General features: G+C 44.9%; 1 long non-coding RNA gene across 1 annotated transcript; it reads left to right on the plus strand.

The window, feature by feature from the left end:
• The first annotated feature begins 23,873 nt into the window (after window positions 1-23,873).
• On the plus strand, window positions 23,874-25,926 carry LOC127913500 (uncharacterized). Its single transcript, XR_008085750.1, has 4 exons — window positions 23,874-24,050; window positions 24,088-24,371; window positions 24,876-25,161; window positions 25,495-25,926. It is a non-coding gene; the product is annotated as an uncharacterized LOC127913500 (long non-coding RNA).
• The last annotated feature ends 1,031 nt before the right edge of the window (window positions 25,927-26,957 follow it).

Genomic DNA, 26,957 nt, shown 5'->3' on the forward strand with positions numbered 1-26,957 from the left:
ATCTGGATCAATCCAACTGGAGAGTACCAAGGGGGTGGAAGGAAGCGATCTGGATCAATCCAACTGGAGAGTACCAGGGGGGTGGAAGGAAGCAATCTGGATCAATCCAACTGGAGAGTACCAAGGGGGTGGAAGGAAGCAATCTGGATCAATACAACTGGAGAGTACCAGGGGGGTGGAAGGAAGCAATCTGGATCAATACAACTGGAGAGTACCAAGGGGGTGGAAGGAAGCAATCTGTATCAATACAACTGGAGAGAACCAGGGGTGGAAGGAAGCAATCTGGATCAATACAACTGGAGAGTACCAGGGTGGGGGGTGGAAGGAAGCAATCTGGATCAATACAACTGGAGAGTACCAGGGGTGGAAGGAAGCAATCTGGATCAATACAATTGGAGAGTACCAGGGGGTGGAAGGAAGCAATCTGGATCAATACAACTGGAGAGTACCAAGGGGTGGAAGGAAGCAATCTGGATCAATACAACTGGAGAGTACCAGGGGGTGGAAGGAAGCAATCTGGATCAATACAACTGGAGAGTACCAGGGTGTGGGGGGGTGGAAGGAAGCAATCTGGATCAATACAACTGGAGAGTACCAGGGGGTGGAAGGAAGCAATCTGGATCAATACAACTGGAGAGTACCAGGGAGGTGGAAGGAAGCAATCTGGATCAATACAATTGGAGAGTTCCAGGGGGGTGGAAGGAAGCAATCTGGATCAATACAACTGGAGAGTACCAGGGGGTGGAAGGAAACAATCTGGAACAATCCAACTGGAGAGTACCAGGGAGGTGGAAGGAAGCAATCTGGATCAATCCAACTGGAGAGTACCAGGGGGTGGAAGGAAACAATCTGGATCAATACAATTGGAGAGTACCAGGGGGTGGAAGGAAGCAATCTGGATCAATACAACTGGAGAGAACCAGGGGGTGGAAGGAAGCAATCTGGATCAATACAACTGGAGAGAACCAGGGGTGGAAGGAAGCAATCTGGATCAATACAACTGGAGAGTACCAGGGTGGGGGGTGGAAGGAAGCAATCTGGATCAATACAACTGGAGAGTACCAGGGGTGGAAGGAAGCAATCTGGATCAATACAACTGGAGAGTACCAGGGGGTGGAAGGAAGCAATCTGGATCAATACAACTGGAGAGTACCAGGGGGGTGGAAGGAAGCAATCTGGATCAATACAACTGGAGAGTACCAGGGGGTGGAAGGAAGCAATCTGTATCAATACAACTGGAGAGAACCAGGGGGTGGAAGGAAGCAATCTGGATCAATACAACTGGAGAGTACCAAGGGGGTGGAAGGAAGCAATCTGGATCAATCCAACTGGAGAGTACCAGGGGGTGGAAGGAGCAATCTGGATCAATACAATTGGAGAGTACCAGGGGGTGGAAGGAAGCAATCTGGATCAATCCAACTGGAGAGTACCAAGGGGGTGGAAGGAAGCAATCTGGATCAATACAACTGGAGAGTACCAGGGGGTGGAAGGAAGCAATCTGGATCAATACAACTGGAGAGTACCAGGGGGGTGGAAGGAAGCAATCTGTATCAATACAACTGGAGAGAACCAGGGGGTGGAAGGAAGCAATCTGGATCAATACAACTGGAGAGTACCAAGGGGGTGGAAGGAAGCAATCTGGATCAATCCAACTGGAGAGTACCAGGGGGCTGGAAGGAAGCAATCTGGATCAATACAACTGGAGGGTACCAGGGGGGTGGAAGGAAGCAATCTGGATCAATACAACTGGAGAGTACCAGGGGGGTGGAAGGAGGGCACAGGAATGTCAGGCTACAGGGATAGAGAGGACTGAAAGTAGGTGAAATGAAAGGAGTCGAGGGAAGGAGGGATAGAGAGGGAGGGAACTATTTTTAAAAAGCGGTGTGATTTGAGCTTTAGACAGACAATATAAGGGGGGTGGGGGTGAAAGAATGACCCTCCCTCCCCCTCTCTTGCCTCCGTCTCTAATTCCATCTCTCCGATATCTCACTTCTTTGAAGCTGGATAGACTATCGGACAACTGTGTTACCTATCCTTCCTGTGGTTAGTCAGGCCACAGAGCTGAGTAGGGTGTCTGAGATTAGTCAGGCTACAGACCTGAGTAGGGTGTCTGAGATTAATCAGGGTACAGAACTGAGTAGGGTGTCTGATATTAGTCAGGCTACAGAGCTGAGTAGGGTGGCTGAGGTTAGTCAAGCTACAGAGCTGATTAGGGTGTCTGAGATTAGTCAGGCTACGGAGCTGAGTAAGGTGTCTAAGATTAGTCCGGCTACGGAGCTGAGTAGGGTGTCTGAGATTAGGTTAGTCAGGCTACAGAGCTGAGTAGGGTGTCTGAGATTAGGTTAGTCAAGCTACAGAGCTGAGTAGGGTGTCTGAAGTTAGTCAGGCTATGGAGCTGAGTAGGGTGTCTGAGATTAAGTTAGTCAGGCTACAGAGCTGAGTAGGGTGTCTGAGATTAGGTTAGTCAAGCTACAGAGCTGAGTAGGGTGTCTGAGGTTAGTCAGGCTACGGACCTGAGTAGGGTGTCTGAGATTAGGTTAGTCAAGCTACAGAGCTGAGTAGGGTGTCTGAGGTTAGTCAGGCTACGGAGCTGAGTAGGGTGTCTGAGATTAGGTTAGTCAGGCTACGGAGCTGAGTAGGGTGTCTGAGATTAGGTTAGTCAAGCTACGGAGCTGAGTAGGGTGTCTGAGATTAGGTTAGTCAGGCTACAGAGCTGAGTAGGGTGTCTGAGGTTAGGTTAGTCAAACTACAGAGCTGAGTAGGGTGTCTGAGATTAGGTTAGTCAGGCTACAGAGCTGAGTAGGGTGTCTGAGATTAGTCAGGCCACAGAGCTGTGTAGGGTGTCTGAGATTAGTCAGGCTACGGAGCTGAGTAGGGTGTCTGAGATTAGTCAGGCTACAGAGCTGAGTAGGGTGTCTGAGGTTAGGTTAGTCAAACTACAGAGCTGAGTAGGGTGTCTGAGATTAGGTTAGTCAGGCTTCAGAGCTGAGTAGGGTGTCTGAGATTAGTCAGGCAACAGAGATGAGTAGGATGTCTGAGATTAGGTTAGTCAGGCTACGGAGCTGAGTAGGGTGTCTGAGATTAGTCAGGCAGGAGATGAGTAGGATGTCTGAGATTAGGTTAGTCAGGCTACGGAGCTGAGTAGGGTGTCTGAGATTAGGTTAGTCAAGCTACGGAGCTGAGTAAGGTGTCTGAGATTAGGTTAGTCAGGCTACACAGCTGAGTAGGATGTCTGAGATTAGGGGGTCAGGCTACAGAGCTGAGTAGGGTGTCTGAGATTAGGTTAGTCAGGCTACGGAGCTGAGTAGGGTGTCTGAGGTTAGGTTAGTCAGGCTACGGAGCTGAGTAGGGTGTCTGAGGTTAGTCAGGCTACAGAGCTGAGTAGGGTGTCTGAGATTAGATTAGTCAGGCTACAGAGCTGAGTAGGGTGTCTGAGATTAGGTTAGTCAGGCTACAAGCTGAGTAGGGTGTCTGAGGTTAGTCAGGCTACAGAGCTGAGTAGGGTGTCTGAGGTTAGTCAGGCTACAGAGCTGAGTAGGGTGTCTGAGGTTAGGTTAATCAGGCTACAGAGCTCAGTTGGGTGTCTGAGATTAGGTTAGTCAGGCTTCAGAGCTGAGTAGGGTGTCTGAGATTAGTCAGGCAACAGAGATGAGTAGGATGTCTGAGATTAGGTTAGTCAGGCTACGGAGCTGAGTAGGGTGTCTGAGGTTAGGTTAATCAGGCTACAGAGCTCAGTTGGGTGTCTGATGTTAGGTTAGTCAGGCTACAGAGCTCAGTAGGGTGTCTGAGATTAGGTTAATCAGGCAACAGAGCTCAGTAGGGTGTCTGAGATTAGGTTAGTCAGGCTACAGAGCTGAGTAGGGTGTCTGAGGTTAATCAGGCTACAGAGCTGAGTAGGGTTTCTGAGATTAATCAGGCTACAGAGCTGAGTAGGGTGTCTGAGGTTAGTCAGGATACAGAGCTGAGTAGGGTGTCTGAGATTAGTCAGGCTACAGAGCTCAGTAGGGTGTCTGAGTTTAGGTTAGTCAGGCTACAGAGCTCAGTAGGGTGTCTGAAGTTAGTCAGGCTATGGAGCTGAGTAGGGTGTCTGAGATTAGGTTAGTCAGGCTACAGAGCTGAGTAGGGTGTCTGAGATTAGTCAGGCTACGGAGCTGAGTAGGGTGTCTGAGATTAGTCAGGCTACATAGCTGAGTAGGGTGTCTGAGATTAGGTTAGTCAAGCTACAGAGCTGAGTAGGGTGTCTGAGGTTAGTCAGGCTACGGAGCTGAGTAGGGTGTCTGAGATTAGGTTAGTCAAGCTACAGAGCTGAGTAGGGTGTCTGAGGTTAGTCAGGCTACGGAGCTGAGTAGGGTGTCTGAGATTAGGTTAGTCAAGCTACAGAGCTGAGTAGGGTGTCTGAGATTAGGTTAGTTAAGATACAGAGCTGAGTAGGGTGTCTGAGGTTAGTCAGGCTACAGTGCTGAGTAGGGTGTCTGAGGTTAGTCAAGCTACTTAAGCTGAGTAGGGTGTCTGAGATTAGGTTAGTCAGGCTACAGAGCTGAGTAGGGTGTCTGAGGTTAGGTTAGTCAAACTACAGAGCTGAGTAGGGTGTCTGAGATTAGGTTAGTCAGGCTACAGAGCTGAGTAGGGTGTCTGAGATTAGGTTAGTCAGGCTACAGAGCTGAGTAGGGTGTCTGAGATTAGTCAGGCAACAGAGATGAGTAGGATGTCTGAGATTAGGTTAGTCAAGCTACGGAGCTGAGTAAGGTGTCTGAGATTAGGTTAGTCAGGCTACACAGCTGAGTAGGATGTCTGAGATTAGGTTAGTCAGGCTACAGAGCTGAGTAGGGTGTCTGAGATTAGATTAGTCAGGCTACGGAGCTGAGTAGGGTGTCTGAGATTAGATTAGTCAAGCTACAGAGCTGAGTAGGGTGTCTGAGGTTAGTCAGGCTACGGAGCTGAGTAGGGTGTCTGAGATTAGATTAGTCAGGCTACGGAGCTGAGTAGTGTGTCTGGGGTTAGTCAGGCTACGGAGCTGAGTAGGGTGTCTGAGATTAGATTAGTCAGGCTACGGAGCTGAGTAGGGTGTCTGGGATTAGTCAGGCTACGGAGCTGAGTCGGGTGTCTGAGGTTAGTCAGGCTACGGAGCTGAGTAGGGTGTCTGAGATTAGATTAGTCAGGCTACGGAGCTGAGTAGGTTGTCTGAGATTAGATTAGTCAGGCTACGGAGCTGAGTAGGGTGTCTGAGATTAGGTTAGTCAGGCTACAGAGCTGAGTAGGGTGTCTGAGATTAGGTTAGTCAGGCTACAGAGCTGAGTAGTGTGTCTGAGGTTAGTCAGGCTACGGAGCTGAGTAGGGTGTCTGAGGTTAGATTAGTCAGGCTACAGAGCTGAGTAGGGTGTCTGAAGTTAGATTAGTCAGGCTAAGGAGCTACTCAGTTAGTCAGGCTACAGAGCTGAGTAGGGTGTCTGAGTTTAGGTTAGTCAGGCTACAGAGCTGAGTAGTGTGTCTGAGGTTAGTCAGGCTACGGAGCTGAGTAGGGTGTCTGAGGTTAGATTAGTCAGGCTAAGGAGCTGAGTAGGGTGTCTGAGATTAGGTTAGTCAGGCTAAGGAGCTGAGTAGGGTGTCTGAGGTTACGTTAGTCAAACTACAGAGCTGAGTAGGGTGTCTGAGGTTAGTCAGGCTTCGGAGCTGAGTAGGGTGTCTGAGGTTAGATTAGTCAGGCTACACAGAGACAGACAATCTTTTTCCCCATTTTGTTATGTTACAGCCTTATTCTAAAATGGATTAAATACATTTTTGTCCTCATCAAACTACACACTGTACCCCATAATGACATCACAATACCCCATAATGACATCACAATACCCCATAATGACATCACAATACCCCATAATGACACAGCGAAAAAAGGTTCAGATATTTTCGGTGCTTTATTTATGTTTTAAAAGACAGAAATACACTATTTGCATACTTATTCAGACCTTTTGCTTTGAGACTCGACATTAAGCTCAGGTGCATCCTGTTTCCATAAATCATCGCTGAGATGTTTCTACAATTTGACTGGAATCCACCTGCTGTCAATCCAACATAATTTGGAAAGGCACACACCTGTCTAATTTGGAAAGGCACACACCTGTCTAATTTGGAAAGGCACACACCTGTCTAATTTGGAAAGTCACACACCTGTCTAATTTGGAAAGGAACACACCTGTCTAATTTGGAAAGGCACACACCTGTCTAATTTGGAAAGGCACACACCTGTTTAATTTGGAAAGGCACACACCTGTCTAATTTGGAAAGGCACACACCTGTCTAATTTGGAAAGGCACACACCTGTCTAATTTGGAAAGGCACACACCTGTCTAATTTGGAAAGTCACACACCTGTCTAATTTGGAAAGTCACACACCTGTCTAATTTGGAAAGGAACACACCTGTCTAATTTGGAAAGTCACACACCTGTCTAATTTGGAAAGGAACACAACTGTCTAATTTGGAAAGGCACACACCTGTCTAATTTGGAAAGGCACACACCTGTCTAATTTGGAAAGGCACACACCTGTCTAATTTGGAAAGTCACACACCTGTCTAATTTGGAAAAGCACACACCTGTCAATTTGGAAAGTCACACCTGTCTAATTTGGAAAAGCACACACCTGTCTAATTTGGAAAGGCACACACCTGTCTAATTTGGAAAGGCACACACCTGTCTAATTTGGAAAAGCACACACCTGTCTAATTTGGAAAGTCACACACCTGTCTAATTTGGAAAAGCACACACCTGTCAATTTGGAAAGTCACACCCTGTCTAATTTGGAAAGGCACACACCTGTCTAATTTGGAAAGTCACACACCTGTCTAATTTGGAAAGTCACACACCTGTCTAATTTGGAAAAGCACACACCTGTCTAATTTGGAAAAGCACACACCTGTCTAATTTGGAAAAGCACACACCTGTCTAATTTGGAAAGGCACACACCTGTCTAATTTGGAAAGTCACACACCTGTCTAATTTGGAAAAGCACACACCTGTCTAATTTGGAAAGGCACACACCTGTCTAATTTGGAAAGGCACACACCTGTCTAATTTGGAAAGTCACACACCTGTCTAATTTGGAAAAGCACACACCTGTCTAATTTGGAAAGTCACACACCTGTCTAATTTGGAAAAGCACACACCTGTCTAATTTGGAAAGGCACACACCTGTCTAATTTGGAAAGGCACACACCTGTCTATATAAAGGTCCCACAGTTGACAGCACATGGCAGAGCAAAAACTAAACCATGAGGACGAAGGAATTGTCCGTAGAGCTCCAAGACAAGATTGTGTCGAGGCACAAATCTTTGTATGGGTACCAAAACAATTCTGCACCATTGAAGGTGCCCAAGAACACAGTGGCCTCCATCATTCTTAAATGGGAGAAGTTTGGAACCACCCAGACTCTTCATAGAGCTGGCCGCCCGGCCAAACTGAGGACAGAAGGGCCTTGGTCAGGGAGGTGAACAAGAACCCAATGGACACATTGACAGAGTTCCAGAGTTCCTCTGTGGAGATGGGAGAACCTTGCAGAAGAACAACCATCTCAGCCACTCCAGACCTTTATGGTATTGTGGCCAGACGGAAGCCACTCCTCGGTGAAATGCACATGACAGCCCGCTTGGAGTTTGCCAAAAGGCACCTAAAGGACTCTCAGACCATGAGAAACAAGATTCTCTGGTCTGACGAAACCAAGATTGAACTTTTTGGCCTGAATGTCAAGTAAGGAGGAAACCAGACACCATCCCTACGGTGAAGAATGGTGGTGGCGGCATCGTACTGTGGGGATGTTTTTCAGCAGCAGGAAATGGGAGACTAGTCAGGATAGAGGGAAAGATCAACGGAGCAAAGAACCAAGAGACATTTAATGAAAACCTGCTCCAGAGCGCTCAGGACCTCAGACTGGGGTGAAGGTTAACCTTCCCACAGGACATCAACCTTAAGCACACAGCCAACACAATGCAGAAGAGGCTTCGGGACAAGTCTCTGAATATCCTTGAGTGGCCCAGTCTAAGCCCGGACTTTAAACATATCTACCATCTCTGGAGACGGTTGCCTGTCCAACCTGACAGAGCTTGAATGGATCAGCAGAGAAGAATGGGAGAAACTCCCCAAATACAGGTGTGCCAAGCCTGTAGCGTCATACCCAATAAAGTACTGAGTAAAGGTCTGAATACTCATTTTAAATCCTCTTAATAATAAGGATCGTACCCATTTTTCAATGTTTGCCTAAAATGACATATCCAAATGTAAATTGAACTTCCTAACTTCCTGTAGCTCAGGACCTGAAGCAAGGATACGCATATTATTGATACCATTTGAAAGGAAACACTTTGAAGGTTGTGGAAATGTGAAATTAATGGAGTAGAATATAACACATTAGATCTGGTAAAAGACGATACAAACAAATGCATGCATTTTTTTTTTATGATTATCTTTGAAATACAATAGAAAGGCCATACTTTCAGATATGAGTCTAGGTGTAATTTGGATTTTGGCCACTAGGTGGCAGCAGTGTGTGTGTGCGTAATGTTTTCAGACTGATCCAGTGAAGAATTACATCACACCACAATATTTTGTATTAAGTCTGTCAGGAGTTTGTCCAATGTGCCAAATTGGTCATTTGATACATTTTCAAGTACATAACTATAGAGAACAAAAATGGTAATAAAAAATATATGTTTACACACTCCCAGGAATGTCATACATGATCGATCATTAAATTATACATGAACTTTCACACATGAATGTGCTTGGTGTAGCCAGACAGCAGTGGGGTAAAACTATAGACACCAGTTTCAACATTTGAACATTTTATCAAACAAACTTTGTACATTTTATTTCTGGGACCCCCAGGATGACAAATCAGAGCCAGATGACTGAATGTAAGTACATTATTTACCTTCAGAGGTGAATGTATTAAACCAGTTGGCGTGACAGAAGTGTTTTGTTGTTGAGCTCTCTCCTCAAACAATAGCATGGTATTTTTTTCACTGTAATAGCTACTGTTAATTGGACACCGCAGATTAACATTAATTTAAGATTTCTGCCCATGTAAGACATGTCTATGTCTAGGAAAGTTGGCTATTTACAACGTCATTCTAGTCACATTAGCAAACATTACCAACAACCGTTTTAGGGATTCCCGTAGAGGTTAATGTGATTGTTTTTTTTTCATATTTATTTTATACATTTTCAAAACAGTTATGCAAATCTGTTCATGCTTTGTCATTATGGGGATTATAGATTAATGGGGGGTGGGGGGTGTAATGACTCCTGTCTAGCTACCAAGGGATTTACTCCGGCTCTTCTAGACAAACAGACTGATTTTTTTTTAAATGAAAATGTCTAGGCCAGCTAAATAAATGGTTAGGATTAGGGTTAGGCCTGCAAAAAGAAAGGAATATGTTTAGGGTTAGGCCAGCTAGAAAAAGGGAAACCAGAGCCAGAGTAAGAGGGTGACACAGAGCATTATGGGATATATTATGCTCTGTTTCTCAAGGGGCTTGTGCTGTGTTTCTGTGGAGATATCCTATCTGGTTCTCATGTCTGTGGAGAGGCCTTAGAGTTTCACCTACGACCCCAACCTGCAAAATGTGGGGTGAGGGTTGAGATGGAGGGGAAGGGGGAGGGTGGAGCAGAGAAGGTGGGGTCGAGAGGAAGGGAGGAAGGGGGGTGTTGAATGGTGGAATTTACTGGGCAGACTTACACCCTTAGAAAATAAATTGCTATCTAGAACTTAATTTTTCAAGTGTTCTACTCCGCTAGCCAGCACCCCGCATAATTAGGTGTGTTTCTTTCGCCTAATCTTGGTTGTCCTGCAGTGCAGTCGGGTGTGCTACGGTTAGATGTCAGGGATTACGACTAACTTGTCTTGGTTGTCCTTCAGTGCAGTCCGGTGTGCTACGGTTAGATGTCAGGGATTACGACTAACTTGTCTTGGTTGTCCTTCAGTGCAGTCCGGTGTGCTACGGTTAGATGTCAGGGGTTAGGACTAACTTGTCTTGGCTGTGCTGCCTGTCTCTTGAGGTGAACCAGGGAGGTTTAAGGTTAACACAGTTACAAACAGGTAAAACAGGCATGTACCTTGACTTGGCTGTCCTGAAGTGCTTTCTGTAGATGGGCTACTTGTCGATTGAGGTGCACCAGAGAGATTTCTTCTTTAAACACCTGACAGTTCAGCTTCATCTTATCCAGAAGACGAACCTCTGATCGCCTGTAAGGTAAAGATTACATAAACTAAAAAAATAAAAATAAAATGTCCTCAACTGCATTTATTTTCAGCAAACTTAACATGTGTAAATATTTGAATGAACATATGACTCAACAACTGAGACTTAAACTGAATAAGTTCCACAGACATGTGACTAACATAAATGTAATAATGTGTCCCTGAACAAAGGGGGAGGTCAAAATCAAAAGTAACAGTCAGTATCTGGTGTGGCCACCAGCTGCATTAATTACTGCAGTGCATCTCCTCCTCATGGACTGCACCAGATTTGCCAGTTCTTGCTGTGAGATGTTACCCCACTCTTCCACCAAACATATATATATATATATATATATATATTTAAACGACAACGTTTTCGTCTTTTGATCTCCCATCTCTATGTAGCCTACTCAATCACTTTTTATAGCTACTGTTTACAGTCTTCCAGGGCTGTATACAGCGTTCCTCACTGAGTTCCTATTGGACCTTGTAGTCATGGCAGAAAATATTCATTTTTGGGGACTTTAATATTCACATGGAAAAGTCCACAGACCCACTCCAAAGGGCTTTCGGAGCCATTGTCGACTCAGTGGGTTTTGTCCAACATGTCTCCGGATCTACTCACTGCCACAGTCATACTCTGGACCTAGTTTTGTCCCGTGGAATAAATGTTGTGGATCTTAATGTTTTTCCTCATAATCCTGGACTATCGGACCACCATTTTATTACGTTTGCAATCACAACAAATAATCTGCTCAGACCCCAACCAAGGATCATCAAAAGACATACCATAAATTCTCAGACAACCCAAAGATTCCTAGATGCCCTTCCAGACTCCCTCCGCCTACCCAAGGACGTCAGAGTACAAAAATCACTAAACCACCTAACTGAGGAACTCAATTTAACCTTGCACAATAGCCTAGAAGCAGTTGCACCCCTAAAAACTAAAAACATTTGTCATAAGAAACTAGCTCCCTGGTATACAGATAATACCTGAGCCCTGAAGCAAGCTTCCAGAAAATTGGAACGGAAATGGCGCCACACCAAACTGGAAGTCTTCCGACTAGCTTGGAAAGACCGTACCGTGCAGTACCGAAGAGCCCTCACTGCTGCTCCACCAAACCGAAAGTCTTCTGACTAGCTTGGAAAGACAGTACCGTGCAGTACCGAAGAGCCCTCACTGCTGCTCCACCAAACCGAAAGTCTTCTGACTAGCTTGGAAAGAGCCCTCACTGCTGCTCCACCAAACCGTCTTCTGACTAGCTTGGAAAGACGTAAGAGCCCTCTCTGCTGCTCCACCAAACCGAAAGTCTTCTGACTAGCTTGGAAAGACCGTACCGTGCAGTACTCAAAACCGAGCCCTCAAAGACTGCTGCTCCTGCTGCTCCACCAAACCGAAAGTCTTCTGACTAGCTTGGAAAGACAGTACCGTGCAGTACCGAAGAGCCCTCACTGCTGCTCCACCAAACCGAAAGTCTTCTGACTAGCTTGGAAAGACAGTACCGTGCAGTACCGAAGAGCCCTCACTGCTGCTCCACCAAACCGAAAGTCTTCTGACTAGCTTGGAAAGACCGTACCGTGCAGTATCGAAGAGCCCTCACTGCTGCTCCACCAAACCGAAAGTCTTCTGACTAGCTTGGAAAGACAGCCGTGCAGTCTGCTGCTCCACCAAACCGAAAGTCTTCTGACTAGCTTGGAAAGACAGTACCGTGCAGTACCGAAGAGCCCTCACTGCTGCTCCACCAAACCGAAAGTCTTCTGACTAGCTTGGAAAGACAGTACCGTGCAGTACCGAAGAGCCCTCACTGCTGCTCCACCAAACCGAAAGTCTTCTGACTAGCTTGGAAAGACAGTACCGTGCAGTACCGAAGAGCCCTCACTGCTGCTCCACCAAACCGAAAGTCTTCTGACTAGCTTGGAAAGACAGTACCGTGAGCACTGCTGCTCCACCAAACCGAAAGTCTTCTGACTAGCTTGGAAAGCCCTCACTGCTGCTCCACCAAACCGAAAGTCTTCTGACTAGCTTGGAAAGACAGTACCGTGCAGTACCGTGCACCAAACCGAAAGTCTTCTGACTAGCTTGGAAAGACAGCCCAGTACCAAGAGCCCTCACTGCTGCTCCACCAAACCGAAAGTCTTCTGACTAGCTTGGAAACTGCTGCTCCACCAAACCGAAAGTCTTCTGACTAGCTTGGAAAGACCGTACCGTGCAGTATCGAAGAGCCCTCACTGCTGCTCCACCAAACCGAAAGTCTTCTGACTAGCTTGGAAAGACAGCATCCTATTTTTCCAACTTAATAAGAACAATCCAAAATACATAAGCACTTTTCTGGGTTTTTTATTTTTTTTAAAACAACTAATTTGTTAAATTTCACTTCACCAATTTGGACTATTTTGTGTTTGTCCATTACATGAAATCCAAATAAAAATCCATTTAAATTACAGGTTGTAATGCAACAAAATAGGGAAAACGCCAATAGGGGTGAATACTTTTGCAAGGCACTGTAGTTACAGTGAGAATTAAAGCAAAGGGATGTTTACCAGGTAGCTACAAGGGATACAAATACATAACACAGGAGGAAATAAGCTTAATGTGAATAACTGCATACCAGTGTATTATTTTCCTTGTAAATTCAGGTCCCTTAAACGGCAGTACATCTCAGCTCCCTGCTACTGTCTGTTCAACACCATAACTGTTGCACCAACAGGTCCACACTCTTTGAGAATGTCACTAGCTGTTCGCATTAACTTGGCTACAATGGGCTAGTAATTCACACTTATTGGGCAGGTGCACAAATCATTTCAAAAAGCATCAAGTACGTGTGACTGAGTGCGGTGGTTGATTTGAAATATGAGAAAGTGTTAAGATGGGTTCTTTCAACAGTTTTCACTTTTCGTCACACCAGAGTGAGTAGCTTTTCACACCAGAGTAGCTTTTCACACCAGAGTAGCTTTTCACACCAGAGTGAGTAGCTTTTCACACCAGAGTAGCTTTTCACACCAGAGTAGCTTTTCACACCAGAGTGAGTAGCTTTTCACAGCAGAGTGAGTAGCTTTACACACCAGAGTAGCTTTTCACACCAGAGTAGGTTTTCACACCAGAGTAGCTTTTCACACCAGAGTAGCTTTTCACACCAGAGTGAGTAGCTTTTCACACCAGAGTGAGTAGCTTTTCACACCAGAGTAGCTTTTCACACCAGAGTAGCTTTTCACACTAGAGTGAGTAGCTTTTCACAGCAGAGTGAGTAGCTTTACACACCAGAGTAGCTTTTCACACCAGAGTAGCTTTTCACACCACGTATTGTGAATGTCACCATGAATTTGTGTTTATTTTAACCTTTATTTAACTAGGAAAGTCAGTTGTGAACTAATTCTTCTTTACAATGATGGCCTACCCCGGCCAAACCCGAACCTGAACAACGCTGGGCCAATTGTGCCCCGCCATATCCCGATCACATCCGGTTGTGATACAGCATGGAATCGAACCAGGGTCTGTAGTTACGCCTCCAGCGTTGAGGTGCAGTGCCTTAGACTGCTGTGTTACTTGATGAGTATGGACTCATCCTGAACATAGTGTAAGAATGTTTATTGGTTTGGAACATATGACACAATGTATGAATTTTTTAAAATGTTTTTATAAGGTTTAAGTCTACCGGAGACCAACGTTTTAAAAACTAGTTTTAAAAACAAAATCAAAAGTCACAAATGCTAATATTGTGTCCGTATTTGGGTGTCAGGGAGCTTAGTTGGAGAGGTAAGCCTGAAACCAGAAGTTCACCAGCTCTATTCCCATCAGTACATATCAGCCCTGTACTACATCTGAGAGACCAATGTGACACAACCTAATTGTTGCTGCGATCCAATGCATCTCACATAAAAGTTACATTTTCTTTGGCGCATTGCATTATGGGAACAATAGTTTTGTTATGAACATACTCATTCCTACGAACGGCTGTGTTTCTCATGGACTCTCGGAGGCTCTTTAGACTGTGTCTCTTGTCTCTGAGCAGTCCCAGAGCCAGCCCAAGGCGTTGCTTCAGCTCTGGGGATCTCAGCCCTGACACATCCACCTCCCCATCCATTCTCTTCAGCTCTGAACAGAATGCTACCAGCCCGTGGTGGATCTCCTGAACCTAGGGTGAACATTAGGAATAAACAATTAGTTAAAGGCCCCTAGTTGCTATGGTATTTTTAGCTAGCAGTAGGCTTCCAGGCCGTGGTGGATCTCCTGAACCTAGGGTGAACATTAGGAATAAACAATGAATTAAAGGCCCCTAGTTGCTATGCTATTTTATGCTAGCAGTAGGCTACCAGCCCGTGGTGGATCTCCTGAACCTAGGGTGAACATTAGGAATAAACAATGAATTAAAGGCCCCTAGATGCTATGCTACTATATGCTAGCAGTAGGCTACCAGCCCGTGGTGGATCTCCTGAACCATGGCGTCAACATTAGGAGTCAACAATGAATTAAAGGCCCCTAGATGCTATGCTACTATATGCTAGCAGTAGGCTAGCAGGCCGTGGTGGATCTCCTGAACCATGGGGGCAACATTAGGAGTCAACAATGAATTAAAGGCCCCTAGATGCTATGCTACTATATGCTAGCAGTAGGCTACCAGCCCGTGGTGGATCTCCTGAACCATGGGGTCAACATTAGGAGTCAACAATGAATTAAAGGCCCCTAGATGCTATGCTACTATATGCTAGCAGTAGGCTACCAGGCCGTGGTGGATCTCCTGAACCATGGGGTCAACATTAGGAGTCAACAATGAATTAAAGGCCCCTAGATGCTATGCTACTATATGCTAGCAGTAGGCTACCAGGCCGTGGTGGATCTCCTGAACCATGGGGTCAACATTAGGAGTCAACAATGAATTAAAGGCCCCTAGATGCTATGCTACTATATGCTAGCAGTAGGCTAGCAGGCCGTGGTGGATCTCCTGAACCATAGGGTCAACATTAGGAGTCAACAATGAATTAAAGGCCCCTAGATGCTATGCTACTATATGCTAGCAGTAGGCTACCAGGCCGTGGTGGATCTCCTGAACCATGGGGTCAACATTAGGAGTCAACAATGAATTAAAGGCCCCTAGATGCTATGCTACTATATGCTAGCAGTAGGCTAGCAGGCCGTGGTGGATCTCCTGAACCATAGGGTCAACATTAGGAATCAACAATGAATTAAAGGCCCCTAGATGCTATGCTACTATATGCTAGCAGTAGGCTAGCAGGCCGTGGTGGATCTCCTGAACCATGGGGTCAACATTAGGAGTCAACAATGAATTAAAGGCCACTAGATGCTATGCTACTATATGCTAGCAGTAGGCTAGCAGACCGTGGTGGATCTCCTGAACCATGGGGTCAACATTAGGAGTCAACAATGAATTAAAGGCCCCTAGATGCTATGCTACTATATGCTAGCAGTAGGCTACCAGGCCGTGGTGGATCTCCTGAACCATGGGGTCAACATTAGGAGTCAACAATGAATTTAAGGCCCCTAGATGCTATGCTACTATATGCTAGCAGTAGGCTACCAGGCCGTGGTGGATCTCCTGAACCATGGGGTCAACATTAGGAGTCAACAATGAATTAAAGGCCCCTAGATGCAATGCTACTATATGCTAGCAGTAGGCTCGCAGGCCGTGGTGGATCTCCTGAACCATGGGGTCAACATTAGGAGTCAACAATGAATTAAAGGCCCCTAGATGCTATGCTACTATATGCTAGCAGTAGGCTAGCAGGCCGTGGTGGATCTCCTGAACCATGGGGTCAACATTAGGAGTCAACAATGAATTAAAGGCCCCTAGATGCTATGCTACTATATGCTAGCAGTAGGCTACCAGCCCGTGGTGGATCTCCTGAACCATGGGGTCAACATTAGGAGTCAACAATGAATTAAAGGCCCCTAGATGCTATGCTACTATATGCTAGCAGTAGGCTAGCAGGCCGTAGTGGATCTCCTGAACCATGGGGTCAACACGATGAGTCAACTAAGAAGACGAAGAAGACAATGTTACTGGATGATTAATAATACTCTACTTTATTTCACCTGCAGGATGACGTTCTGTAGAGAGTCCACCTGTTCATTGAGTTCGCGTATCTTTTCCTCTTTACCTGGCTGGCTGACCCCTTGTACCTGGCGGTTTTGATTGACTGGACCGTTGCTAAGGGACACGTTGAAAGAAGGAGCTGGGGATTGGGGCTTGACGACACCTTTAGGTTTCTCCTGGTGGGTAAGAAAAAGAGAAGGTAATTAGTTCACAACCCAAAGTCTTTTACACAAGCCACAACAGACTAGCTAGAAGTATCTAGTGCCAGACAGAACAGTACAGCAGTAGATCAGTAGTCTCTAGTGTCAGACAGAACAGAACAGCAATAGATCAGTAGTCTCTAGTGTCAGACAGAACAGTACAGCAGTAGATCAGTAGTCTCTAGTGTCAGACAGAACAGTACAGCAGTAGATCAGTAGTCTCTAGTGTCAGACAGAACAGAACAGCAATAGATCAGTAGTCTCTAGTGTCAGACAGAACAGTACAGCAGTAGATCAGTAGTCTCTAGTGTCAGACAGAACAGTACAGCAGTAGATCAGTAGTCTCTAGTGCCAGACAGAACAGTACAGCAGTAGATCAGTAGTCTCTAGTGTCAGACAGAACAGAACAGCAATAGATCAGTAGTCTCTAGTGCCAGACAGAACAGTACAGCAGTAGATCAGTAGTATCTAGTGCCAGACAGAACAGTACAGCAGTAGATCAGTAGTCTCTAGTGTCAGACAGAACAGTACAGCAGTAGATCAGTAGTCTCTAGTGTCAGACAGAACAGTACAGCAAGATAGTAGTATCTAGTGCCAGACAGAACAGTCAGCAGTAGATGTAGTATCTAGTGCCAGAACAGTACAGCAGTAGATCAGTAGTCTCTAGTGTCAGACAGAACAGAACAGCAATAGATCAGTAGTCTCTAGTGCCAGACAGAACAGAACAGCAGTAGATCAGTAGTCTCTAGTGCCAGACAGAACAGAACAGCAATAGATCAGTAGTCTCTAGTGTCAGACAGAACAGAACAGCAGTAGATTAGTAGTCTCTAGTGCCAGACAGAACAGTACAGCAGTAGATCAGTAGTCTCTAGTGTCAGACAGAACAGCAGTAGATCAGTAGTCTCTAGTGTCAGACAGAACAGAACAGCAGTAGATCAGTAGTCTAGTGCCAGACAGAACCGAACAGCAGTAGATCAGTAGTCTCTAGTGCCAGACAGAACAGAACAGCAGTAGATCAGTAGTCTCTAGTGCCAGACAGAACAGTACAGCAATAGATCAGTAGTCTCTAGTGTCAGACAGAACAGAACAGCAATAGATCAGTAGTCTCTAGTGTCAGACAGAACAGCAGTAGATCAGTAGTCTCTAGTGTCAGACAGAACAGTACAGCAGTAGATCAGTAGTCTCTAGTGTCAGACAGAACAGTACAGCAATAGATCAGTAGTCTCTAGTGCCAGACAGAACAGCAGTAGATCAGTAGTCTTGAGTGTCAGACAGAACAGAACAGCAGTAGATCAGTAGTCTCTAGTGTCAGACAGAACAGCAGTAGATCAGTAGTCTCTAGTGTCAGACAGAACAGAACAGCAGTAGATCAGTAGTCTCTAGTGCCAGACAGAACAGTACAGCAATAGATCAGTAGTCTCTAGTGCCAGACAGAACAGCAGTAGATCAGTAGTCTCTAGTGTCAGACAGAACAGAACAGCAGGAGATAGAGACAGAACAGAACAGCAGTAGATCAGTAGTCTCTAGTGTCAGCAATAGACAGAGTCTCGACAGACAGTAGATCAGTAGTCTCTAGTGTCAGACAGTACAGCAGTAGATCAGTAGTCTCTAGTGTCAGACAGAACAGCAGTAGATCAGTAGTCTCTAGTGCCAGACAGAACAGCAGTAGATCAGTAGTCTCTAGTGTCAGACAGAATAGAACAGCAGGAGATCAGTAGTCTCTAGTGCCAGACAGAACAGTACAGCAGGAGATCAGTAGTCTCTAGTGCCAGACAGAACAGTACAGCAGTAGATCAGTAGTCTCTAGTGTCAGACAGAACAGCAGTAGATCAGTAGTCTCTATTGTCAGACAGAACAGCAGTAGATTAGTAGTCTCTAGTGTCAGACAGAACAGCAGTAGATCAGTAGTCTCTATTGTCAGACAGAACAGTACAGCAGTAGATCAGTAGTCTCTAGTGACAGACAGAACAGTACAGCAGTAGATCAGTAGTCTCTAGTGTCAGACAGAACAGAACAGCAGTAGATCAGTAGTCTCTAGTGTCAGACAGAACAGAACAGCAGTAGATCAGTAGTCTCTAGTGCCAGACAGAACAGAACAGCAGTAGATCAGTAGTCTCTAGTGCCAGACAGAACAGTACAGCAGTAGATCAGTAGTCTCTAGTGTCAGACAGAACAGAACAGCAGTAGATCAGTAGTCTAGTGTCAGACAGAACAGTACAGCAGTAGATCAGTAGTCTCCAGTGACACTAGTGACTACTGACCTACTGCTTTTCTGCTCTGTTTGGCAATAGAGCGTACTGTCTGTGACTTCAACAACACTGTTCTGTTTGACACTAGACTCAGCTGTCTGTTGCACTTGAGAAACACTGTTCTGTTTGACACTAGACTCAGCTGTCTGTTGCACTTGAGAAACACTGTTCTGTTTGACACTAGACTCAGCTGTCTGTTGCACTTGAGAAACACTGTTCTGTTTGACACTAGACTCAGCTGTCTGTTGCACTTGAGAAACACTGTTCTGTTTGGCATTAGAACATGTTGTCTGTGACTTAGTATGACTGTAAATTGTAATGGCTTTCACGTCTTACCTTTTTGCATAGATACAACTCCAGATATTTGTTCCTTGACACTGTCAAGTCAACTATCTGCAGGTCTGATGACAGCTCCTCTGAAGAACCTTCAAAGCACAGACAAAAACATCATGGTCCTTCTGTAGCTCAGTTGGTAGAGCATGGCGCTTGTAACGCCAGGGTAGTGGGTTCGATCCCCGGGACCACCCATACGTAGAATGTATGCACACATGACTGTAAGTCGCTTTGGATAAAAGCGTCTGCTAAATGGCATATATTATTTATTATTATATTATTTATTGTCACCTGTCAATGATATGGTCATTAATATTATACAGTACGTCACACCCCTACGAAAGCCGTAGGCTGGTCCCAGATCTGTTTGTGCTGTCTTGTCATCTCCTGTAGTCGTTGTCAATGTTTGGCGTGGCAATGGCTAGGAGTTAGCTCTACAGCACAAACAGATCTGGGACCAGTCCAGTGTAACCCTATACTACAAGACCTGAAGAGGTCTATGTCTACAGTCAGTCAGTAAGTCAGTCTCAGCCAGCCAGCCATTCAGCCAGTCAGTCAGCCAGCCATTCAGCCATTCAGCCAGTCTGCCTCAGCCAGCCAGTCTGCCTCAGCCAGCCTGTTAGTCAGCCAGCCAGTCAGCCAGTCAGCCAGTCAGCCAGTCAGCCAGTCTGCCAGCCAGTCAGTCAGTAAGTCAGTCTCAGCCAGCCAGTCAGTCAGTAAGTCAGTCTCAGCCAGCCAGTCAGTCAGTAAGTCAGTCTCAGCCAGCCAGTCTGCCTAAGCCAGCCTGTTAGTCAGTCAGCCAGCCAGTCAGCCATTCAGCCAGTCAGCCAGTCAGTCAGCCAGCCATTCAGCCAGTCAGTCAGCCATTCAGCCAGCCAGTCAGCCATTCAGCCAGTCAGTCAGCCATTCAGCCAGTCAGTCAGCCATTCAGCCAGTCAGTCAGCCATTCAGCCAGCCAGTCAGCCATTCAGCCAGTCAGTCAGCCAGCCATTCAGCCAGTCAGTCAGCCATTCAGCCAGTCAGTCAGCCATTCAGCCAGCCAGTCAGCCATTCAGCCAGTCAGCCAGTCAGCCAGTCAGCCAGTCAGTCAGCCATTCAGCCAGCCAGCCAGTCAGCCAGTCAGCCAGCCAGTCAGCCAGTCAGCCAGTCAGCCAGTCAGCCAGTCAGCCAGCCAGTCAGTAAGTCATCTCAGCCAGTCAGTCAGCCATTCAGCCATTCAGCCAGTCAGTCAGCCAGCCATTCAGCCAGTCAGCCAGTCAGCCAGTCAGTCAGCCATTCAGCCAGTCAGTCAGTCAGCCAGCCAGTCAGCCAGTCAGCCAGTCAGCCAGCCATTCAGTCAGCCAGTCAGCCAGTCAGCCAGTCAGCCAGTCAGCCAGCCAGTCAGTCAGTAAGTCAGTCTCAGCCAGTCACTGGCTCAGCCAGCCTGTTAGTCAGTCAGCCAGCCAGTCAGCCAGTCAGCCAGTCAGCCATTCAGCCAGTCAGCCAGTCAGCCAGTCAGCCAGCCAGCCAGTCAGTCAGTAAGTCAGCCAGTCACTGGCTCAGCCAGCCTGTTAGTCAGTCAGCCAGCCAGTCAGCCAGTCAGCCAGTCAGCCAGCCATTCAGCCAGCCAGTCATCCATTCAGCCAGTCAGCCAGTCAGCCAGTCAGTCTCAGCCAGTCACTGGCTCAGCCAGTCACTGGCTCAGCCAGCCTGTTAGTCAGTCAGCCAGCCAGTCAGCCAGTCAGCCAGTCAGCCATTCAGCCAGTCAGCCAGTCAGCCATTCAGCCAATCAGCCAGTCAGCCATTCAGCCAGTCAGTCAGCCAGTCAGTCAGCCAGTCAGCCATTCAGCCAGTCAGCCAGTCAGCCAGTCAGTCAGTCAGCCAGTCAGTCAGCCAGTCAGCCATTCAGCCAGTCAGTCAGTCAGCCAGTCAGCCAGTCAGCCAGTCAGTCAGTCAGCCAGTCAGCCAGTCAGCCAGTCAGCCAGCCATTCAGCCAGTCAGCCAGTCAGCCAGTCAGTCAGCCAGCCATTCAGCCAGCCAGTCATCCATCAGCCAGTCAGCCAGTCAGCCAGTCAGCCAGCCAGTCAGTCAGTAAGTCAGTCTCAGCCAGTCAGTCACTGGCTCAGCCAGCCTCAGTTCAGCCAGTCAGCAGTCAGCCAGTCAGCCATTCAGCCAGTCAGCCAGTCAGTCAGCCATTCAGCCAGTCAGCCAGTCAGCCATTCAGCCAGTCATCAGTCAGCAGTCAGCCATTCAGCCAGTCAGTCAGTCAGCCAGTCAGCCAGTCAGCCAGTCAGCCAGTCAGCCAGTCAGCCATTCAGCCAGTCAGCCATTCAGCCAGTCAGTCAGCCAGTCAGCCATTCAGCCAGTCAGTCAGTCATTCCATCATTCAGCCAGTAGCCATCAGAGTGGTTCATACAACACAACACAGACCTGGTTTGTCTGTGAGGCTGAAGAGGTCCTTGTCCTCGGTCATTCCTAGCATCCTTAGACAGGACTCCATCACCTTCCCCACCGTGGTTTCTCTGGGGGTCCGCAGGTGGACTATCTGCACCGACACTGAATCAAACACCATGACATTATGATCAGGGGCAAACCATATGGAATCACTAGCTAGTTGTATAGTGCAAGTTATAGTGCCGGTAAAATGACCAGTCCTGAGATATACAGAAGTAATGCACACATTGGTTCTTAACAGATTTAATATCAAGAAACCATTTATGGTGATCTCCATCAGCAGAGAGGTCCTCTGGTTCATAGGGTCAGGGCTTTTGCATCTATTACAAGGAGAAAGGAAAATACACACCTGGGTCATATTGACAGAATAGAATATAGAACAGAATAGAATATAGAATATAATAGAATATAGAATATAATAGAATATAGAACAGAATAGAATATAGAACAGAATAGAATATAATAGAATATAGAATATAATAGAATATAGACTATAGAACAGAATAGAATATAGAACAGAATAGAATATAGAACAGAATAGAATATAATAGAATATAGAATATAATAGAATATAGAATATAATAGAAAATAGAACAGAATAGAAAATAGAACAGAATAGAAAATAGAACAGAATAGAGTATAATAGTGCCAGCAGCATACCACCCTGCATACCACTGCGGGCTTGCTTCTGAAGCTAAGCAGGGTTGGTCCTGGTCGGTCCCTGGATGGGAGACCAGATGCTGCTGGAAGTGGTGTCGGAGGCACTCTTTCCTCTGGTCTAAAAAATACCCCAATGCCCCCTACACAGGGACACTGACCTGTGTAGGGGCAGTGTCCCATCCTTCCGGATGGGACGTTAAACAGGTGTCCTGACTCTCTGAGGTCATTAAAGATCCCATGGCACTTATCGTAAGAGTAGGGGTGTTAACCCCGGTGTCCTGGCTAAATTCCCAATCTGGCCCTCAAACCATCAATGTCACCTAATAATCCCCAGTTCACGATTGGCTCATTCATCCCCCTCCTCTCCCCTGTAACTATTCCCCTGGTCGTTGCTGTAAATGAGAACGTGTTCTCAGTCAACTTACCAGGTAAAATACAAATTTAAAAAAAACAAATTTTAAAAGAATGTGGAATAGAATATAGAACAGAATATAACACAATATAGAAGAGCATATAGAACAGAATAGAATATAGAACAGAATAGAATATAGAACAGAATAGAATATAATAGAATATAGAACAGAATAGAATATAGAACAGAATATAATACAATATAGAACAGCATATAGAACAGAATAGAATATAGAACAGAATACAATATAGAATAGAATATAATAGAATATAGAACAGAATATAATAGAATATAGAACAGAATAGAATATAGAACAGAGTAGAATATAGAACAGAATATAATAGAATATAGAGCAGAATAGAATATAGAATAGAATACAATACAATATAGAACAGAATATAATAGAATATAGAACAGAATACAATATAAAACAGAATAGATTTCAGAATAGAATATAGAACAGAATATAATAGAATAGAATATAGAACAGAATACAATATAAAACAGAATAGAATTCAGAACAGAATAGAATATAGAACAGAATATAATAGAATGTATAACAGAATAGAAAATAATAGAATATAGAACAGAATATAATAGAATGTATAACAGAATAGAAAATAATATAATATAGAACAGAACAGAATGATGGGTCAGCACTGAGAATAGCTAGGCGTACATACCTGAATTGAAAGGAATTTGTTTGATTCATGTTGAGGCAGCTTACATGTTGGAAGGACTTTGATTGGCTCATGGCCACCAATGCTGCTGTGAATTTCTCTACGTTGTTAGGACCAAAAGTTTCTATGAGGAGAGAATACAGTTGGCTTGATGGAGGATTGGGGGAGTTACATTGAAAAGCGCTTTGATAATCTGGAAAAAAGACCATATAAATCCAATCCACTATTATTTGTATTACTTATGTTCAGATGACACATTGTCATAGTAGTATGATAGGTGTTGTTTTACAGGGTCAGTAGTATGATAGGTGTTGTTGTACAGGGTCAGTCATAGTAGTATGATAGGTGTTGTTTTACAGGGTCAGTCATAGTAGTATGATAGGTGTTGTTTTACAGGGTCAGTCACAGTAGTATGATAGGTGTTGTTTTACAGGGTCAGTCATAGTAGTATGATAGGTGTTGTTTTACAGGGTCAGTAGTATATATATATATATAGTATGATAGGTGTTGTTTTACAGGGTCAGTCATAGTAGTGTGATAGGTGTTGTTTTACAGGGTCAGTCATAGTAGTATGATAGGTGTTGTTTTACAGGGTCAGTAGTATATATATATATATAGTATGATAGGTGTTGTTTTACAGGGTCAGTCATAGTAGTATGATAGGTGTTGTTTTACAGGGTCAGTAGTATGATAGGTGTTGTTTTACAGGGTCAGCCATAGTAGTATGATAGGTGTTGTTTTACAGGGTCAGTCATAGTAGTATGATAGGTGTTGTTTTACAGGGTCAGTCATAGTAGTATGATAGGTGTTGTTTTACAGTGTCAGCCATAGTAGTATGATAGGTGTTGTTTTACAGGGTCAGTCATAGTAGTGTGATAGGTGTTGTTTTACAGGGTCAGTCATAGTAGTGTGATAGGTGTTGTTTTACAGGGTCAGTCATAGTAGTATGATAGGTGTTGTTTTACAGGGTCAGTAGTATGATAGGTGTTGTTTTACAGGGTCAGTCATAGTAGTATGATAGGTGTTGTTTTACAGGGTCAGTCATAGTAGTATGATAGGTGTTGTTTTACAGGGTCAGTCATAGTAGTATGATAGGTGTTGTTTTACAGGGTCAGTAGTATGATAGGTGTTGTTTTACAGGGTCAGTCATAGTAGTATGACAGGTGTTGTTTTACAGGGTCAGTAGTATGATAGGTGTTGTGTTACAGGGTCAGTCATAGTAGTATGATAGGTGTTGTTTTACAGGGTCAGTCATAGTAGTATGATAGGTGTTGTTTTACAGGGTCAGTCATAGTAGTATGATAGGTGTTGTGTTACAGGGTCAGTCATAGTAGTGTGATAGGTGTTGTTTTACAGGGTCAGTAGTATGATAGGTGTTGTGTTACAGGGTCAGTCATAGTAGTATGATAGGTGTTGTTTTACAGGGTCAGTCATAGTAGTATGATAGGTGTTGTTTACAGGGTCAGTATAGTAGTATGATAGGTGTTGTTTTACAGGGTCAGTCATAGTAGTATGATAGGTGTTGTTTTACAGGGTCAGTCATAGTAGTATGATAGGTGATGTTTTACAGGGCCAGTCATAGTAGTATGATAGGTGTTGTTTTACAGGGTCAGTCATAGTAGTATGATAGGTGTTGTTTTACAGGGTCAGTAGTATGATAGGTGTTGTTTTACAGGGTCAGTCATAGTAGTGTGATAGGTGTTGTTTTACAGGGTCAGTCATAGTAGTATGATAGGTGTTGTTTTACAGGGTCAGTCATAGTAGTATGATAGGTGTTGTTTTACAGGGTCAGTCATAGTAGTATGATAGGTGTTGTTTTACAGGGTCAGTCATAGTAGTATGATAGGTGTTGTTTTACAGGGTCATAGTAGTATGATAGGTGTTGTTTTACAGGGTCAGTCATAGTAGTATGATAGGTGTTGTTTTACAGGGTCAGTCATAGTAGTATGATAGGTGTTGTTTTACAGGGTCAGTCACAGTAGTATGATAGGTGTTGATTTACAGGGTCAGTCATAGTAGTATGATAGGTGTTGTTTTACAGGGTCAGTCATAGTAGTATGATAGGTGTTGTTTTACAGGGTCAGTCATAGTAGTATGATAGGTGTTGTTTTACAGGGTCAGTCATAGTAGTATGATAGGTGTTGTTTTACAGAGTCAGCCATAGTAGTATGATAGGTGTTGTTTTACAGGGTCAGTCATAGTAGTGTGATAGGTGTTGTTTTACAGGGTCAGTCATAGTAGTGTGATAGGTGTTGTTGTACAGGGTCAGTCATAGTAGTATGATAGGTGTTGTTTTACAGGGTCAGTCATAGTAGTATGATAGGTGTTGTTTTACAGGGTCAGTCATAGTAGTATGATAGGTGTTGTTTTACAGGGTCAGTCATAGTAGTATGATAGGTGTTGTTTTACAGGGTCAGTCATAGTAGTATGATAGGTGTTGTTGTACAGGGTCAGTCATAGTAGTATGATAGGTGTTGTTTTACAGGGTCAGTCATAGTAGTATGATAGGTGTTGTTTTACAGGGTCAGTCATAGTAGTATGATAGGTGTTGTTTTACAGGGTCAGTCATAGTAGTATGATAGGTGTTGTTTTACAGGGTCAGTCATAGTAGTATGATAGGTGTTGTTTTACAGAGTCAGCCATAGTAGTATGATAGGTGTTGTTTTACAGGGTCAGTCATAGTAGTGTGATAGGTGTTGTTTTACAGGGTCAGTCATAGTAGTGTGATAGGTGTTGTTGTACAGGGTCAGTCATAGTAGTATGATAGGTGTTGTTTTACAGGGTCAGTCATAGTAGTATGATAGGTGTTGTTTTACAGGGTCAGTCATAGTAGTATGATAGGTGTTGTTTTACAGGGTCAGTCATAGTAGTATGATAGGTGTTGTTTTACAGGGTCAGTCATAGTAGTATGATAGGTGTTGTTTTACAGGGTCAGTCATAGTAGTATGATAGGTGTTGTTTTACAGGGTCAGTCATAGTAGTATGATAGGTGCAGTGTAATGTGTTGTTTTACATGGTCAGCCATAGTAGTACAGAACCCCTGCAGCAAATTAAGGTTTAAGTGCCTTGCTCAAGGGCACATCAACACATTTTTCACCTTGTCAGCTCAGGTATTTGAACCAGCCACCTTTCAGTTACTGGCCCAATGATCTAACTGCTTGGCTACCTGCCACCCGGGTTGGAAGTGATGACAGATCGATTGATCAGCTGATTAATTGATCGTACCCAACAGGGAGTCCAGTCTCTGTGAGGTGGTGCTGGGTGGGTGTAGCTCTCTGTAAACAGCTGATAGGAGCTGCTCTCTCTCCTCCAGACTGGAGATGTGAAGAACCTCCAGGGTCGTCAGGTCTATTGAGGCTATATCAGTTCCACACAGCTCTGCCTCTGTCAGGGGTCAGGGGTCAGGGGTCAGGAACAGACAGAGATCAGAGATCAGCCCCCATGGAACCCCCACCCCCCCAAACAGCCCTCATAGAACCCCAAACCTGTCCCCATGGAAACCCAAAACAGTCCAAAAAAAATTATTCAGCTCCCTCAAATATGGAACCCACAACTGACCACGTAGAACCCTGAAACAGTCGGATACAAAGTTACAATGACATCTTTTCAAAAAGATTCTAGAACCCGGAAACAGTGGGAATGAAACCTTGCCTGACCATTTACAAGCTCATACTTTTACAATGACATCTTTTCAAAAAGATTCTAGAACCCG

Source organism: Oncorhynchus keta, chromosome 3 (assembly GCF_023373465.1).
Source record: "Oncorhynchus keta strain PuntledgeMale-10-30-2019 chromosome 3, Oket_V2, whole genome shotgun sequence".
NCBI classification, from domain to species: Eukaryota; Metazoa; Chordata; class Actinopteri; order Salmoniformes; family Salmonidae; genus Oncorhynchus; species Oncorhynchus keta.